This window comes from Manis javanica, chromosome 1 (genome assembly GCF_040802235.1).
Source record: "Manis javanica isolate MJ-LG chromosome 1, MJ_LKY, whole genome shotgun sequence".
Taxonomy (NCBI): Eukaryota; Metazoa; Chordata; class Mammalia; order Pholidota; family Manidae; genus Manis; species Manis javanica.
Window position 1 is genome coordinate 52,363,278 of NC_133156.1, and position 17,813 is coordinate 52,381,090.

At 41.4% G+C, this 17,813-nt stretch overlaps 1 protein-coding gene across 1 annotated transcript in view; it reads right to left on the minus strand.

Moving 5' to 3' along the window:
* Window positions 1-17,813, minus strand: part of STK10 (serine/threonine kinase 10) — a 125,130-nt gene that overhangs the window by 73,535 nt on the left and 33,782 nt on the right. The gene's annotated exons all lie outside the window — the stretch shown is intronic.

Sequence of the window (17,813 nt, forward strand, 5' to 3'; positions counted from 1 at the left end):
GCCCCCACCGCAGCCCAGGCAGGATGGGCCAGGACCCAACGCCCTGCCCGTGGCCTCTCCTCCCCCTGCCCCAGGACCTGTGCAGTCGGCACCTGTCCCAGGCCCAGAGATGCTGCTGGGACACTTCATTTTCCAGAAAAAAAGCTAAGTTGCCACAGAGACCCACAGCTTTGGGGAACCACCTTTCAGCCAAGCCTGCATCCTCCTTTTCCCCTCCAGCCTGCAGCCCCATTTCCTAATGCGCCACAGCCAGCAGGGCCAGGGAACACCTTCCACCCGCACACAAGCTGGCCCAGTCCTCTAGGAATCCCAGCACGCATCTCCTGCCACCCTTCATCTCTCAGAGCCCAAGGCCCTCATGGCTCAGGACATCAGGGCCTTGAAGCCCAGCTCAGGTAGAGACACCGAGGCCTGAGAAGGGGATGGACTGACCAAGGCCACAGATGGCCTAGTGGCAGGTCTGGGCCTGAAAAGCAGGCTTTCGGGACCCAGGTCTTTCATCCATTCATTCGCTCAACATACACACAGCAGGTACCAGGCCTGGGAAAACAACCAGACCCAGGCCTGCAACAGTCTCTCAGCCCAGTGCAGGGGATGATGCTAATGGACAAATACAGTAAAAAAGTACCATGGGTACCTATCCACCCCCCGTCCCCTCTGGTTCATTCCCATCTTTACTCTATCCCACTCTGGGCTCTTATCACATGTGCAAGGATGCTTTTTCTCTTTTTCCTTAATCCAGGTGGGTAAGGAAGGGAGAAGGAAGCATTGCAAACTTCAGGACAGACTCCCAGACTCTCCTCCCAGCTTCTGGCCCTTTCTTGGTGTAAAGTCCCTCCAATCACATTCAACAGAGGCAGACACACTGTCCATGGGGAGGTTAAAAAGGCCCACTTGCTTCATTAGCAAGAGAGAAAACCTCACCATGACCCACTGGGCCAGAGTCGGCTCTCCAGCCAGAAGAGGGAGGAGTGGCCTCAGCGTTTGGATAAGGCCTCCAGCTTGCAGTCAGCCTTCCAGCAAATATGAGGATGCAGTGATGCACGGCTGGACCCAAGTCCCAGGCCCCCTGCCACTGGCTGTGGGCTGGGCAAGTCACTGAGCCTGTTTTCTCAGCTATAAGATGGGGATGCTGACACTGTTGCTTTAACTGGGCCCCAGTACTGGGCTGTTTTTAGGGGGACAAGCCCCATCTGGATACAAGAAACGACAGAAGGTCAAGCAAGGGGGTTTAAACTGGGCCAGGGACACTATAGGCGCCAGATAGTAGGAACAGCAAAACAGTGCTGGCCCTCCCTCCTAGGCCGGGGCAGCAGACAGGGCTATGAGGCAGGTCTGTGGAACGCTACGTGCCATGGGCGAGAGTTACATAAGGGCACACCCGCGTGCTCGCACACCACTGCCTGCCAGGGGGATGAGCATTGCCTCTGAGGCTCCTATAGTCCCTCTGATCTTGCCTGGCCATCAGAACACTGGGCCTGGCCTCAGCTCTCCCAGGACTTCTCTCTAACACTACAGCAGCCATCACCCAGAGTAAAAGCCATCAGAGATAGATTAATGTCCTTGCAACCCAGAGCAGTAGGGAAGAGGTATTACTTTCTTCCACTCTCTTACCCACTCACTCATTTACTCACAGGTTCATTTAACCAACCACCAACGAACGAGGCTTATTCCTAGGGGTCAGGGAACAGGAATGACCTGGACACAGGCATTGCTCTCTTGAAGTACAGCATGTCACTTTGCCTTTTAAGAATTTTCAGCTCCACAAAAGGACAAAAAGTCTTACTAACTGCTAGAAAAAGACCAGCCACCAGAGACACTGATGGAAAAGAAGAAAAACCTGTCATTAAACAAGGCCACTTAATAGCTGAGCAGCCCCTAAGATGGGGGCATACATACCCACACCCCACAGGAATGAGGTCATCCAGGCCTTACTGAGTGACAGGTACCCGGGTGGAGCTCGGCCAGTATGAGCTGTTACTATTGAGCAAACCATGAGCACAGAGGTTTGGGGGCTTTTTGTTTCTGTATTGTTTTTTTGAGACTCCATGAAAGCTATCCTCTTTTCTCTCACCCAGAAAAATGCAAATACAAACAAGTGTTTGCATGCAATTGCATTAAATTCTTGCACACCCTTAAGTCCCACCACCAAACCCAGGTTAAGAACCCCTGTAGAGCTTCTCCACACCTAATATCTGTGTGGCCTTGGGCAATTACCTATGTCTCTGCAAAATGGATATACTACAGACCCTCCAGAATTACTGTGAGGGTCAGATGAGATGGTATTCATAAAGCAAAAGACCCAGGCCTCACTCACTCAGTGAGAACACCACAGGCTCAGCCACTTCCCCTCCTCTAACAGGGTGCCGTTAAAAAGGAAAATGTCAGCGACTTGAGTTCAAGTTCTGATAATGCCATTTAATTGGCTATGTGACCTTGGGTAAATCACTTTATCTCCCTGAGCCTCATTTCTTCATCTAAAATGGCACTAATCATCTCTATCTGCAGCACCATCAAGACAGCTAAATAAGACTTTCAACATGAAAAGCACAACCTGAAAGCCACACCAATTAACATGTGTTTCTTGAATCTCTACCAAACAAAATCACCAGAAAGCATCACACTCAGACCCATGTTATTTAGGTTTCCTACAAAAACTTGCCTTCCCAGAACTACAGTTTATCAGCACAACTGCAGTTGCGGTCAAGGAGTCAGTGTGAGAAGTGGCCAAGCCCAGGCGGTTACTGCATCTGTGAGCGAAACCACCCTTTACACAACGTCCTTACCCAAGCTCCCCACGCCCCGTCCCCTCCGGAGTGCAGCCCTCAGAAAGCCTGAGCTTCTGCCAGTCTGGTCTGCTTTCTCTCCTGCATTTCGAGAGCTCCATGACCCCTTGTGCTTCCTTTCGTTTATTTATTTATTTGTGCTTTGGCTGCTGGGAAGCTGGAGATTAGCTTTGGTTTTATTCCCATGAATAAGTGCACCAACTTTTGGTTCTAAGCCAGGATTAAATCCGTATTTCCCAATTTGAGTATGGACCCAGTGAAGCATTTTTAGGAAATGACTGCCCTGTATCTGTACTGCAGAAGTTCGAAACTTTTATGAAATAGCAGTCCTTACTATTAATCAGAGTATGTGTCAAAATGCTGTGAACCTTTGTGTAAATATTGCCTGACTCTATTCTCACACATGGCAACATATGATTTGGTTTTTTTTCTTTTTATATGAAAAGTGGTTGGTTTTTGTTTTCTTCCTTTCAGGTTAAAGGGTTTCAGATCTTAGTGCCTTTCATGTGATTGGTGCAACAACAACAAAAAAGTGATGCTTTCGTGATCTTTACTGGATTCTACTACATGTGCCTTAACACTTTACCTTTCAGTCAGTGGCAGAACTGCAGGAAACTTTTATAGACATGCACAGGGTTTCAGTAACAAAATAATCTCAATAAATAAAATAGTAATAAATAAAAATAAAATAATTATCTCAATGCCTTAGGAAGTTACTAAATATGCATGGTCAGAAAGGAAAATGGAATCACATACATCAGTGCCCAAGGAAGAAATACAAGTGATCTGTGTTTGTCTTCTATGTTTGACTCAAGGAATATGTCATAAAGTTTTGTATTAGTAGTTTCTAAAAATTTTAATGGAAAGAACTGGCCTAAAATAAGCCCTGGCTGCTACATAGGTTTCTACCCACCTGAAGAGGGAAGGGGTACCTATGCCTACCCAGCCCCGGCAGGTCTTGCCCACAGTGTCCTGGGATGAAAAGAGGCTCCTCTGAGGGTTCCTCAGTGTGAACCTGAAGGCCTCTAAGCCCTCACCAAGCTCCAAATCTGACTGGCTCAGCCCTTTCATGCTCCTTTGAGAGGGCAGCAAGCAACTTGTGGCTCAGGGTTTTCTCAGGACATGGAGAACTGAGGGTTGTGATCAGTTTAATCCATCAACAATTATCAACTGAGTTTCTACGAGGGACCCCACATTGCTAGGCAGAGCGGGGCCATAAAAGTAGTACTCCATCAACAAACACCATTTGAGCTCCTACTCTATGACAAGACTGGGGACTGGGAACCCACAACAACGATCAGACAAGTCCCTGCCCGAAGACCATGGCAAAGGCAGATACAGAGGTGAGAGGTTCAGTCCCAATGTGACTACGTTACCCAGAAGCCTATGACAGCAGTGGTTAACCTGGCCTAAAGCTGTCCTGGAGGGCTTCCCAGAGGAGGAGACATCCAGGCTGGGCTTTTGAAGGGCAAATTTGCCGAGTGAAGGACAAGGACATTCCAGGAAGAAATACAAGAGTACAGAGACAGGGCAGCACAGAAGAGTATATGGAAAGGGGAATGGTACAATGTTCCATGGGGTTCAAAGGACGGGAAGAGAGCAGGTCAGAAAGGTCAAATGGAACTCGAATTTGAACATCCTGAAGTATGAACTTTATCCTGAGAGCTCTGTGTGCTTATGTCTGGGGAGAAGCACCAAAGGGTTTTAACAAGGGGTGTTAGAAACAGGTTTCTGCTTTAGGAAATCCCTCTCTGGAGACTGGGAAAGCAGGGGAGCAGTGGGTTTGACCATTTTATCTACCCTGGTTCCCTGGGCTTCATGGCTGCTTTCCCCCTACACACACTGACTTCTTCCTTCCTCTTTGGGAAACAGCCATGAAAGCTGGGTAGGACTTGCTTCATCCGCAGCAGGCAGGCAGAGCCTAAACCAGCCAGGGATATTCTCTGCCTTTTGCCCTGATGGTTGTTAGTTCAGGGCTGTTCAAATCAGAGCAAAGCTGGTAAGTTCTGCTTGATGGTGTAGGATGCCATGATGTCTCCCTTTGAGGCCAATTAGGAAGCACACAGCCCTGACAGTTACAGGCAGCCACCTTGTAACCACGAAGGAAGCCAGTGTGAAGACAAAGCTGATACAAAGACGAGGGCAGAGAGAATCATGGTGTAACAGATGCCTGCTTCAAACCTGACCTCCCTCTGCACTTTTCAAATAGAATACACAAGCCAATTACTTTTTGTTCTTTAGGTTAGAGTTGATATTTTCTGTTACTTGTTACTCAAAGCATCTGATCTAACATTTGACAAGAGACAATGAGGATGAATTAGGGCAATGAGAGAGGAAGATGATGCCATCTTGTTGGGCAAATAAGATTTCCTAGGAATCTCTAGTTGGTGCAGGCTGAAAACATTACCCCAGGAGTTCTCCAACTTATGCACACATCAGAAGCACTTAGAAGGCTTGTTTAAACAGATTCTCACATAAATAAAATCAGAATAACTCTTAATTAAAAAAAAAAAAAAAAAAAAGCAGTTACTGTGTGCTGACCTCCAATGAGTTCTGCACAGTGGTATAGAGGGCATGTCAAAGTGTGGGCAAAGGGTCTGTTTGTTTCTACGCAGAAGATCAAGGCCTAGCTTGGATACCCAGAAAATGAACTAAGATACGATATGAGGAGGAGCTTCCGGCATCAGCACTCTCTGGAGGACTCGTGCCGGGGGATGATCATCAAAAAGCCTCCACAGGGATCCAGACGATGCTGCGGTTGTGGCTGCATCCAGCCCACCGTCTCCTGGACTTGCCATAAGAAGGAGGAGGGAGATGTCTAGGCTGGCATGTGCATACAGTGAGACAACGAATTTGACTGGATCTGTACTGTTGGAACTCAACCAGGAGTTGGGAGGGGTGCAAGTTGTAGCACCCCAAAATCTCATGACTATAGACTATCTATGGTTAAAAGAACATATGGGATGTGAACAGATCCCAGAAATGGGCTGCTTTAATTTGTCTGATGGTTCAAGTACAGTTGGAAAATATCCATCATATCATAGATAAATTTTCACAAATGCCTAGGGTGCCTAAATGGTTTTCTTGGCTTCACTGGAGATGGCTGGTAATTATAGATTTGCTTTGTTTATGTCACCGTATTCCTATTATGTTAATATGTGTGTGCAAATTAGTTAGTAGTTTAAAACCTATACATACTTAAGGTACTATACAAGAAGATATGTCAAAGAAATAATCAATCCTCCCAAGTTTCCTTCATATGCTACATCTATAGCTTTTCTTCTTCCTTCCTAATTACAAACCTTAAATAGAATTCGTGCCTCATATCGAATTTACCGAGTATCATAATTCCTCCAGGTGGTAAAGATACCTCGAGACAAGTGCTGGGCATAGAAGCCACAGGGCATAAATCTGCAAAGAAGTAAAAAGCTAACCTTTGCAAACAATATGGCTTCTCTCTCACTTACCAACTTTACATTTCCCTGTATGGCCCTGGAAGATGACTGGTTAGCCAGAGACGGGTAAGATTCCTCAAGGGAGGAACAACCTAAGACAGGCACAGTCGCAGGGGGGCCATCAGGTGAGAATTTGGGGATCAACAGAGGTGAGGCTCAGAACCTCACCCCCCCTGCTTTGAGAGAAATCTTCTGCATCCGTGGATGTCTTGCTGCCCTTGTCTAGCCTGGATTAATACTTAGTCCATAGGCACACACCTGATCATCTGATCATCTACATTTGCCTTCTTACAGCACTAAACTATGTTTTCTACCTTTATCTTGCATCTACCTACCACTTCAGCATTTTATTAAAAATAAAAATAATAATAATAATAGGAGAAATGTGGGATCAACATATAAATCAAGTACAAAAATCAAATGAATATTCATATTTGACCTGATGGTTTATAGGTCATATTGCATGATCAAAACCGAAAGTTTCTGTGATGAATGCCCTTGTACTGTTCACCATGTAAGAATTTATTCACTCTGTAAGAATTCGTTCACCATGTAAGAACTTGTTCGTTATGCTTCAGAAGATTGGAGACTGACGAGAATTAGGCTTGAGATGGATTAATGATTGTACATTGAGCATTGACCCCCCTATACTGAATTTTATTGTTGTTAACAACCATTTGATCAATAAATATGAGAGATGCCCTCTCAAAAAAAAAAAAAAAAAAAATTATCTGAAATACCAAAAAAAAATAAAATAAAATAAAATAAAATAAAATCAGAAATGAAAAAGGAAAAAATCATAATAGACATCACAGAAATACAAAGAATTATTAGAGAATACTACGTAAAATTATATGCCAAAATTGGATAGCCTAGAAGAAATGGACAACTTCTAGAAAAATACAACCTTCCAAGACCAACCCAGACAGAAACTGAATATCTGAACAAACCAATTATCAGCAATGAAATAGAACTGGTAAGTCAAAAAACTACCTAAGAACAAAACCTCTGGCCCAAATGGATTCACGGCTGAATTTTACTAAACATTTAAAGAAGAGCTAATAGCCATCCTTCTTAATGTATTCCAAAAAGCACAAGACTATTCCAAAAATACAAACTCATTCCATAAGGCCAGCATCACTCTAATACCAAAACCAGACAAAGAAACCACAAAAAAAAAAAGGAAATTACAGACCAATATCCCTGATAAATATAGATGCAAAAACTCTCAACAAAATATTAACAAACCAAATTCAAAAACACATCAGAAAGATCACCCATCATGACCAAATGGGATTTATTCCAGGAATGCAAGGATGGTACAATATTTGAAAATCCATCAACATCATATATCACATCAACAAAAAGGACAAAAATCAGATGATCATCTCAATAGATGCTGAAAAGCCTTTGACAAAAATTCAACATCCATTCACAATAAAAACTCAACAAAATAGGTATAAAGGGTACGTACCTCAACATAATAAAGGCCATATATGACAAACCAACAGCTACCATCATACTTAACAGCGAAAAGCTGAACGCTTTTTCTCTAAGATCAGGAACAAGACAAGGATGCCCACTCTCCCCACTTTTATTCAACATAGTACTACAGGTCAGGTAGCCATAGCAATCAGACAACACAAAGAAATAAAAGGCATCCAAACTGGTAAGGAAGAAGTTAAACTGTCACTATTTGCAGACAACATATTATACACAGAAAACCCTAAAGAATCCACCAGAACTCTATTAGAATTAATAACTGAATTCAGCAAAGTTGCAGGATACAAAATTAATACACACAAATCTGTTGCATTCCTATATACTAACAACAAATTAGCAGAAAGAGAAATCAGGAAAACAACTGTATCAAAAGAACAAAATACCTAGGAATAAACCTAACCAAGGAAGTGAAAGACGTATACTCTGAAAACTACAAGGTACTCACAAGAGAAATTAAAGAAAACACCAATAAATGGAAATCTATCCCATGCTTATGGATAGGAAGTATTAAAATTATCAAAATGGCCATCCTGCCCAAAGCAAATTACCGATATCAAAATATCAATAGCATTCTTCAATAAACTAGAACAAATAATTCTAAAATTCATATGGAACCACAAAAGACCCCAAATAGCCAAAGCAATCCTGAGAAGGAAGAACAAAGCTGGGGGATTACACTTCCGAACATCAAGCTCTACTACAAAGCCACAGTAATCAAAAGAATTTGGTACTGGCACAAAAACAGACCCATAGATCAATGGAACAGAATAGAGAGCCCAGATACAAACGCACATATATATGGTCAATTAATATATGATAAAGGACCCATGGATATACAGTGGGGAAAAGACAACCTCTTCAACAAATGATGTTGGCAAAACTGGACAGCTATAAAGATAATGAAACTGGATTATTGTCTAACCCCATACACAAAAAGGTACTTAAAATGGAAGAAAGACCTGAACATAAGTCATGAAAACCATAAAACTCTTAGAAGAAAACATAGGCAAAAATCTCTTGAATATAAACATGGGCAAGATTTTCCTGAACACATCTCCTTGGGCAAGGGAAACAAAAGCAAAAATGAACAAATGGGGACTACATAAAACTAAAAAGCTTCAGTACAGCAAAGGACACCATCAGTAGAACAAAAAGGCATCCTACAGTATGGGAGAATATATTTGTAAATGACATATTTGATAAGGGATTGACATACAAAATAAATAAAGAGCTCACATGCCTCAACACCCAAAAAGCAAATAACCCAATTAAAACATGGGCAGAGGATCTGAACAGACACTTCTCCAAAGAAGAAATTCAGATGGCCAATAGGCACATGAAAAGATGCTCCACATCACTAATCATCAAAGAAATGCAAATTAAAACCACAATGAGATATCACTTCACACCAGTTATGATGGCCAACATCCAAAAGACAAACAAAAACAAATGCTGGCAAGGATGTGGAGAAAGGGGAACCCTCCTACACTGCTGGTGGGAATGTAAATTAGTTCAACCACTGTGGAAAGCAGTATGGAGGTTCCTCAAAAAACTGAAAATAGAAATATCATTTGACCCAGGAATTCCACTCCTAGGAATTTACCCTAAGAAAACAGGATCACAGATTCAAAAAGACATATGCACCCATATGTTTATCGCAGCACTATTGACAATAACCAATAAATGGAAGCAACCTAAAGGTACATCAGCAGATAAACAGATAAAGAAGAGGTGGTACGTACACACAATGGAATATTATTCAGCCATAAGAAGAAAACAAATCCTGCCATGTGCAACAACATGGATGGAGCTAGAGGGTGTCATGCTCAATGAAATAAGCCAGGCGGAGAAAGACAAGTACAAAATGACTTTACTCATTTGTGGAGTATAACAACGAAGCAAAATGAAGGAACAAAATAGCAGCAGACTCCCAGAATCACAGACTCAAGGAAGGGACTAGTGGTTACCAAAGGGGAGGGACTGAGGATTAAGGGGCACTACAATTACCAATCACAATATAGGTAGGCCACAGGGAAGGCAGTACAGCATGGAAGAGACAAGTAATGACTCTATAACATCTTACTCTGCTGATAGACAGTGACTGCAATGAAAGGGTAGGGGGGTAGCGAGGACTTGATAATATGGGTGAATGTTGAAATCACAATGTTGTTCATGTGAAACCTTCATAAGATTGCATATCAATGATTCTTTAATAAAACAAAAAACAGAGACAGATTCTGGGCCTACTCCAGAGTTTCTGACTCTGTAGGTCTGGTGTGTGGTCCAAGAATCTGCATTCCTAAAAAATGCCCTAGGGATGTGCCACTGACCCCCTGGCTATACTTGAGAACCACTCCTCCACAGGAATTCACAAAAGAGCAAGAGATCTGGACGTTGAAGCCATCTCTCTCTCCCCTTTAGTAAAATCCGAATGTAAAATGATGAGAGAGAAATCTTGGAGGCAAATTGGCAGAATTACCATCTTTTCTGCTGCTTATTAACCTGAACTTCATCATCAGTGTTTCTTTTTCTTCCTGCCTCTAACCAAAGAGCTAAGGGCTTCAGTAGGATGTAAGACCATCCTGGTGAGCCTTTACCAAGAGATGGTTTGAGAAGCCCTGGGTATTTGCAGGGGCTGTACGGATTTGCATTATTACAGATAGTTGGACAGAGACAGATGGAGTCTAGGTCAATAAGAATTTTATAAAAAAGTAAATATAAATGTAATTATGTTAAAATCCTCTAATCTTAAAAAAAAAACCACTTTGAAGGCCTCTAGTGTGTGTCATGGGCTTATGTGGGGATTAGTAAAGGTCAAGTAGGCAGAAATGATACCAAAAGCATGAGCAAAAAAAGAAAAAATAAATGTGTTGGACTTGATCAACAATAAAAGCTTTTGTAAGTGAATAGACAACCCACAGAATAAGAAAACAATTTGAAAACCATATATTTGATAAGAGACTAGTATCCAAGAATATATAAAGAACTCTCATAGCTCAACATTATATGGACAAATAACACAATTTAAAAATGGGTAAAATATTTGAATAGATGTTTCTCCAAAAAAGATATATAACTGGCCAATAAGCAGATGAAAAAATGCTTATCATCACTGTTCATTAGAGAAATTCAAAACAAAATCACCATGAGATACTACTTCATGCCTCTAGGACAGCTAAAATTAATAAGATGGACAACAGTGTTGACAAGGATATGGACAAATCTGTACCCTCACACATAGATGGTCGGGACATAAAATGCTGAAAACAGTCTGGCAGTTCCTCAAAATGTTAAACATAGCATTACCATATATTCCAGCAAGTCCACTCCTAGATACATATCTAAGATAATAAAAAATAATATGTCTCTCATCCAGATTCATGAAGAACAAAAGAGAGGATACAGATTACTAATATCAGGAATGAAAGTGGGGACATTACTACTGATTTTACAAAAAAAATATATTATAAGAGAGTACTATGAGCCAGAGACAGGTAAGATTCCTCAAGGGAGGAACAACCTAAGACAGGCACAGTCGCAGGGGGGCCATCAGGTGAGAAATTGGGGATCAACAGAGGTGAGGCTTAGAACCTCATCCCCACTGTTTTGAGAGAAATCTTCTGCATCTGTGGATGTTTTATTGCCCGTGTCTAGCTTGGATTCACACTTAGTCTACAGGCACACACCTGATCATCTACAATTGCTCTCTTACAACACTAAAACTATGTTTTCTACCTTTATCTTGCATCTACCTACCAATTCAGCATTTTATTAAAAATAATAATAATAATAATAATAATAAGGGAGAAATGTGGGATTCACATATAAATCAAGTATAAAAATCAAACGAATATTCATATTTGACCTGATTGTTTATAGTTCATAATATGTGATCAAAACTGAAAGTTTCTGTGATGACTGCCCTTGTACTGTTCACCATGTAAGAACTTATTCACTACATAAGAATTCGTTCACCATGTAAGAACTTGTTCGTTATGCTTCAGAAGATTGGAGACTGACGAGAATTAGGCTTGGGGTGGATTAATGATTGAACATTGAGCATTGAGTCCCCTATACAGAGTTTTATTGTTGTTAACAACCATTTGATCAATAAATATGAGGTGCCCTCTCAAAAAAAAAAAATTAAGTGAGACACTAAAAGGTACAAATTCTGAATGTGTCTGTGTGCAGCAGTAGGGGCAGGCACAGGAGGAGGTGGGTCCACGAGGTGCAAAAAGGCATCATGAAGGAGGAAAGAGTTTTGAGCTAAGCCTTCAAGACAACTGAAGTCCAAGAACCAAACAATAAAATGCCTTTAAAGGTTTCAAAGGGCAAAAGCGTTGGTTTAGAAATGAGGTCAATGTTAACTGATTTGCTGACCACACTTATTTGTAACAGAACAGAGTTTCCTTCCCCCTTATCTCCCTACTTCCTTTAAACTTTATTTCAGAAAGGCTTGAGAAGGGATCCAGAGTAAAGAGATGCAAGCTTTGTGACCCTAATAATTCAATACTTCATGGAAAGTATGCTATAAAAGATATAAATATTCACCAGAAAAAAAAAGACAGTACTATGAACAATTGTATGCCAACAAATTGGATAACCTATATGAAATAGACAAACTCCTAGAAACACACAATCTACCAAGACTGAACCATGTTGAAAATCTTAATAGACACATAACTAATAAGGATATTGAATCAGTGATTTAAAAAAACCCTACCAGCAAAGAAAAGCCCATGACGATATGGCTTTATTATTAATTCAATAAAACATTCTTATCCTCTTCCAAAAAATTAACACTACCTAATTCATTCTATGAGGACAGCATATCCCCAATATCAAATCCAAAGACACAAGAAAATAAAACTACAGGCCAATATCCCTGATGAATACTGATGCAAAAATCTTCAACAAAATACTACCAAATCAAATTCAGCAGTATATTAAAAGGATTATACACCATGACCAAGTGGGATTTATTCTTGGAAGCAAGGAAGGTTTAACACACAAAAACTAGTCAATGTAATACACCACAGTAAAAGGATGAAGGGGGGTGGGGAACCACACGATCATCTCAATTGATGCAGAATAAGCATTAAACAAAATTAAAACCCGTTTGTAATAGGGTGTTAAAGATAACCACTCAACAAACTAGGAACAGAAAAAATTACCTCAACATATCAAAGGCCATATTTGGAAAATTCATCATACTCAATGGTAAAAGACTGAAAGCTTCTCCTCTAAGAACAGGAACAAGATAAGGAAGCCCACTTTCTTCACTTCTACTCAACAAAGTACTGGAAATCCTAGCCAGAACAATTAGGAAAGAAAAAGAAATAAAAAGAAAGCAAATTGGAAAGAGACGTAAAATTATCTCAGTTTGCATAGAAAACCTCTAAGATCACAAATACACACCACAAAAAAATTGTTAGAATAAGTAAATTCAGCAAAGTTGCAGGATATAAAACATCACACAAATATTAGTTGGGTTTCTATACACTAACAATGAATAATCCAAACAGGAAATTAAGGAAACAATTCCATTTTCAAGAGCATCAAAAAGAAGAAAGTATTTAAAAATACTTAGGAAGAAGGAAGAAACTTCACAAAGGCAAAAGCTTTGTACCTGAAAACTGTTAAGACATTGCTCAAAGTGAAAGACAGAACAAATAAATAAAGGGACATTCCATATTCATGGATTGGAAGACTTAATATTGTTAAGACATCAATACTACTCAATGCAACTTACAGAATCAGTGCAATTCCAATCAAAACTCAATGGTACCTTTTGCAAAAATTGAAAAATCCATCCTAAAATTCATATGGAAAATCAAAAGTCCCTCAATAGCCAAAAAAAATCTTGAAAAAGAAAGTTGGGTATTTCATACTTCCTGATTTCAAAACTTACCACAAGGCTACAGTTAATCAAAACACTTGGTACTACTGAGAGGTCACTGGACCAATGGAAAGAGGGCCCAGAAATAAATCCTTGCATATATGATCAAATGATTTTCAACAAGGATAACAAGACCATTCAACGGAGAATGGAAAGCCTTTTCAAGAAATGGTGTTCAAGAAATGGTGTTGGATAAAAACACACTTGCAAAAGAATGAAGACAGACCCTTAAGCCTTACACTGTGTACTAAAATTCACTCAAAATGGATCAAAGATCTAAATCTAAGAGCTAAAATTATATAACTCTTAGAAGAAAACATAGGGGAAAAGCTTCATGACATTGGATATGGCAATGATTCTTTATATAATACCAAAAGCAGAGTCAACAAAAATAAATAGATAAACTGGACATCAAAATTTATAAAACTTTTGTGCATCAAAGGACAATATGAACAGAGTGAAAAGACAACCCAAAGAATGGGAGAAACTATTTCCTAATCATATATCTGATAAGGGAATAATATCCAGAATACAGAAAGAACTACAACTCAATAACAAAAAAAATTTGGGGCAACACCTGAATTGACATTTTTCCAAAGAAGATATACAAATAGTCAACAAACACATGAAAAGATGCTCAACCTCACTAATTATGGAAATGAAAATCAAAACCACAATGTGACACCACCTCATATCCAGTAGAATGGCTTTTTAAAAAAAAAAGAAAGAAAAAACAGAAAATAACAAGTGTTGACATGGGTACAGAGAAATAGGATCCTTGTGCATTGCTGGTGGGCACATGAAATGGGGTAACCAGTGTGAAAGACAGCTAGTGATCCCTGAAGAAGTTAAAAATAGAATTCAAAACATTAAAAATGAAATGCCTTATGATCTGGCAATTCTACTTCTGGATATATACCCAAAAAAAATGAAATCCGGGTACTGAATAAGTATCTCTATACCAATGTTCATAGCAGCATTATTCACAATACCTAAAACATGGAAACAACCCAAGTGACTATCAACAGATGAATGGAAAAACAAAATGTAAAGTATGTATACATACAATGGAATATTATTCAGCCTTATAAAGGACATTCTGACACACACTACTGCATGAATGAACCTTGGACATTATGCCAAAGTGAAATAAGCTAGACACAAAAGCATAAATACATCTCTTACCTGCTCTCTATCTACCCCTGCCCCCTCTCTCTCTCTTTCCCTACACACAGACACACACACAGACACACACTTCTATACTAAAGTAGCCAAATTCACAGAAATAGAAGATAGACTGGAGGTTGTCAGGGGCAAGGGGAGAGGGGAAAATGGGGAGTTAGTGTTTAATGGATACAGAGTTTCAGTTTGCAAAGATATTTTTCTAGAGATGGATGGTGGCAATAGCTGCACAACATTGTAAATGTACTTAATACCACTGACTGTAAACTTAAAAATAGCTAAAACGGCCAATTTTATATTATGTGTATTTCACCACAATGAAAAATAAATCCACACCAAAACTTGTACACAAATGTTCATATCAGCATTAGTCATAATAGCCAAAAAGTGGAAATAATTAAATGTCCATCAACTGATAATGGATAAACAAATTGTGACATATCTATATGATGGAATATCACTCAGTCATAAAAAGGCATGAAGCACTGATACATCCTACAATATGGATGAACCTTGAAAGCTTTATACTAAATGAAAGAAGTCAGACACAACAGGCGACATATTATTCCATTTATATAAACCACCCAGGATAGGCAAATCCATAGAGACAGAGATTAGCAGTCACCAGGGGCTGGGGAAGGGAGCACTGGCGGGGAAAGGGAAGCAGTCGGCTCTGAGAACAACAGACTGCAGGGCTCTGAATATATGACCCAAGAGCTCTTCGGCTCAGAAAAACTAGTGACACTGTCAAGCCTTGTCCTAGGTCCTTTACTGTTTCTCATTTAATCCTCACACAGTTCTGTAAGGCAAATATTGTTATTATCCCCATTTTATAGATCAGGGGTCACCAAACTTTTTCTGTAAGGGATAGATAGTAAATGTTTATGACTTTACAGCCATTCTCTCTCTGTCACAAGTAGACTCTGCTGCAGTAGCTCAGAAGCAACCAGAGATGACTCCTGAATGAATGGGCACAATTGTGTGGCCCCCTTCATTTACAAACAGGCAGCAGGCCAGAAATGGCCCACAAGGAGTTATTTATCACCCCTTATTCCAGATGAGAAAAACTGAGGTATGCAGAGATTCAGTAACTTGTCAAGGTCCTAAGAGGTGAGATCAGGATCTGAAACCAGGTACTTTGACTCAAAAGCTCATATTTCGTCCCTGGGTTTGACTTCCCCAACCAGGGCCTACCTTCCCTACTGGTACATCTTTATTGTAAGATTTCAACTCAGCCTGTTAAGGTAGGAATTGCCCTCCTGTCTCATTCTGGGACCCACAGGTGGTACAAGACCTGGGATTTGAACCTAGGCCGCGCAAGCCAGGCTTGTCGCCACGCCTGCCCTGTGTCAGAAGGTGGGTCTGTGCTACAGGTAGCGCATTCTGCTAAGGGAGGTGCTGGCTTTTTCTAGGCCCTTTGTCAGATAAGTCCCTGCACAAATGGCCTTCCTCTGCAGCACTCCCAGCTTTGTTTCCCTGGAGATATCAGCCCACAGTCGCTCAGAGGGCTCCCTAAGGGGGACAGCCCATCAGCGCTGCTTTCTTCTCTGGCTGGAGGCCAAAGGGAACTGGAAACCTGTGTTTACCTCGATTCCCCATCAGTTTAGATTAAGCAGCTGTCATGGTGCAGCTTAAGGGTCACAGCCTTGCTACGTGATCCTGGCAGGCCCATCATCCCTCCAGTCACTCATTTATCCATTCGTTCATTCATTCATGGACGTATCAGGCATCTACCCTGTATCTGTACCATTTTAGCCACTGGGAATGTAGCACTGAAAAATAGCCCTTGTGCCCTGGAGTTCAAATTCAGGAGGCCGATCTGTTTGTCTGGGTGATCAGCCCACCCGGCAGAGTGTCTGTGCACATGACATACATCCAGCAACACACCTGCGCAGCTCAATTCAAGAAGTAATCTCTCCCTTCTCTGTCTTCTCAGAGCTGCCCTGGAACCAGTTACTATATAAACTTCTTGGGAGCTGTGCAAATGAAGCATCAGCTCAATAACCTTCAGACTGACAGAGCCAGAATTACAAACTGTCTCTCTATCAGAGCAAATGGTCATGACTACACATCAACACCAAGGTGCTGTGCCAAACTGGTTTCCACCTTCTAGGTAACACACACACACACTCACATGTGTGCAGCTGCTTCATCCACAGTCTCACTTCATGCCCTCAACCTCATCACAAACTAAGTGGTTGCCAAGTCAGTTAATGCGGGTCTACCTCAATTTCCCCATGCACGACACTTACGGGGATGGAGAGCCTACGCAGTGCCAGACCCTACGCCGAGGGCTTTGATTATCTCATGCTCACTATTCGAGGAAGGTATCCTAAAAAATGCCAATGCCTCATGAAGGTTAGTGAGGATTAGACAGGATGACGTATGCCAGGCACATTGAGCATGTAAGTTAATGCTCAATAAATGTCACCAATTATTATCAACATTTGGTGATATTTTCTTCCCATTTTACATATGGGGAAATGGAGGCTCAGAGAGATTAAGGTCACACACACAGGAAGTGGCAGTGCCAGGACCAGAACCGGGACCTATTAGGCTGCCAAGTGTGGCCTCTGTTCATTGCCCCCAGTGATCCCATCCCCTTTCATCATGACTCAAGGAGGAACCACAGAAAGCTTGAGTCACAGCCCCTGTGTGGTGGGGAGAAAGGGCTCCTCCCTCTCTATCCTTGCTCCAGACCTCACTAGGCCCCACTGTAGGCCACACATACCAAGTGAGCTTGCTCACCTGGAGATAAGGGAACTAAGATGCCCCAGCCCAGACAAGGGCGGGCGTGGACCACCCACTGGGTTTAGATGTTAACTTTTACAGCCCACAGGCAGCAGGTCACAGCCTGACAGTCCCCAAGAGACAACTGAGGCAGTCAAGCCGGAGGTGAGGTATCAACACCCTGGTGACCACACGGTTCTCTGGGCCTGGGTCCCTCACCATCCTGGCCCTTCTGAGGCCAAAAGGCGTCCGTACTGA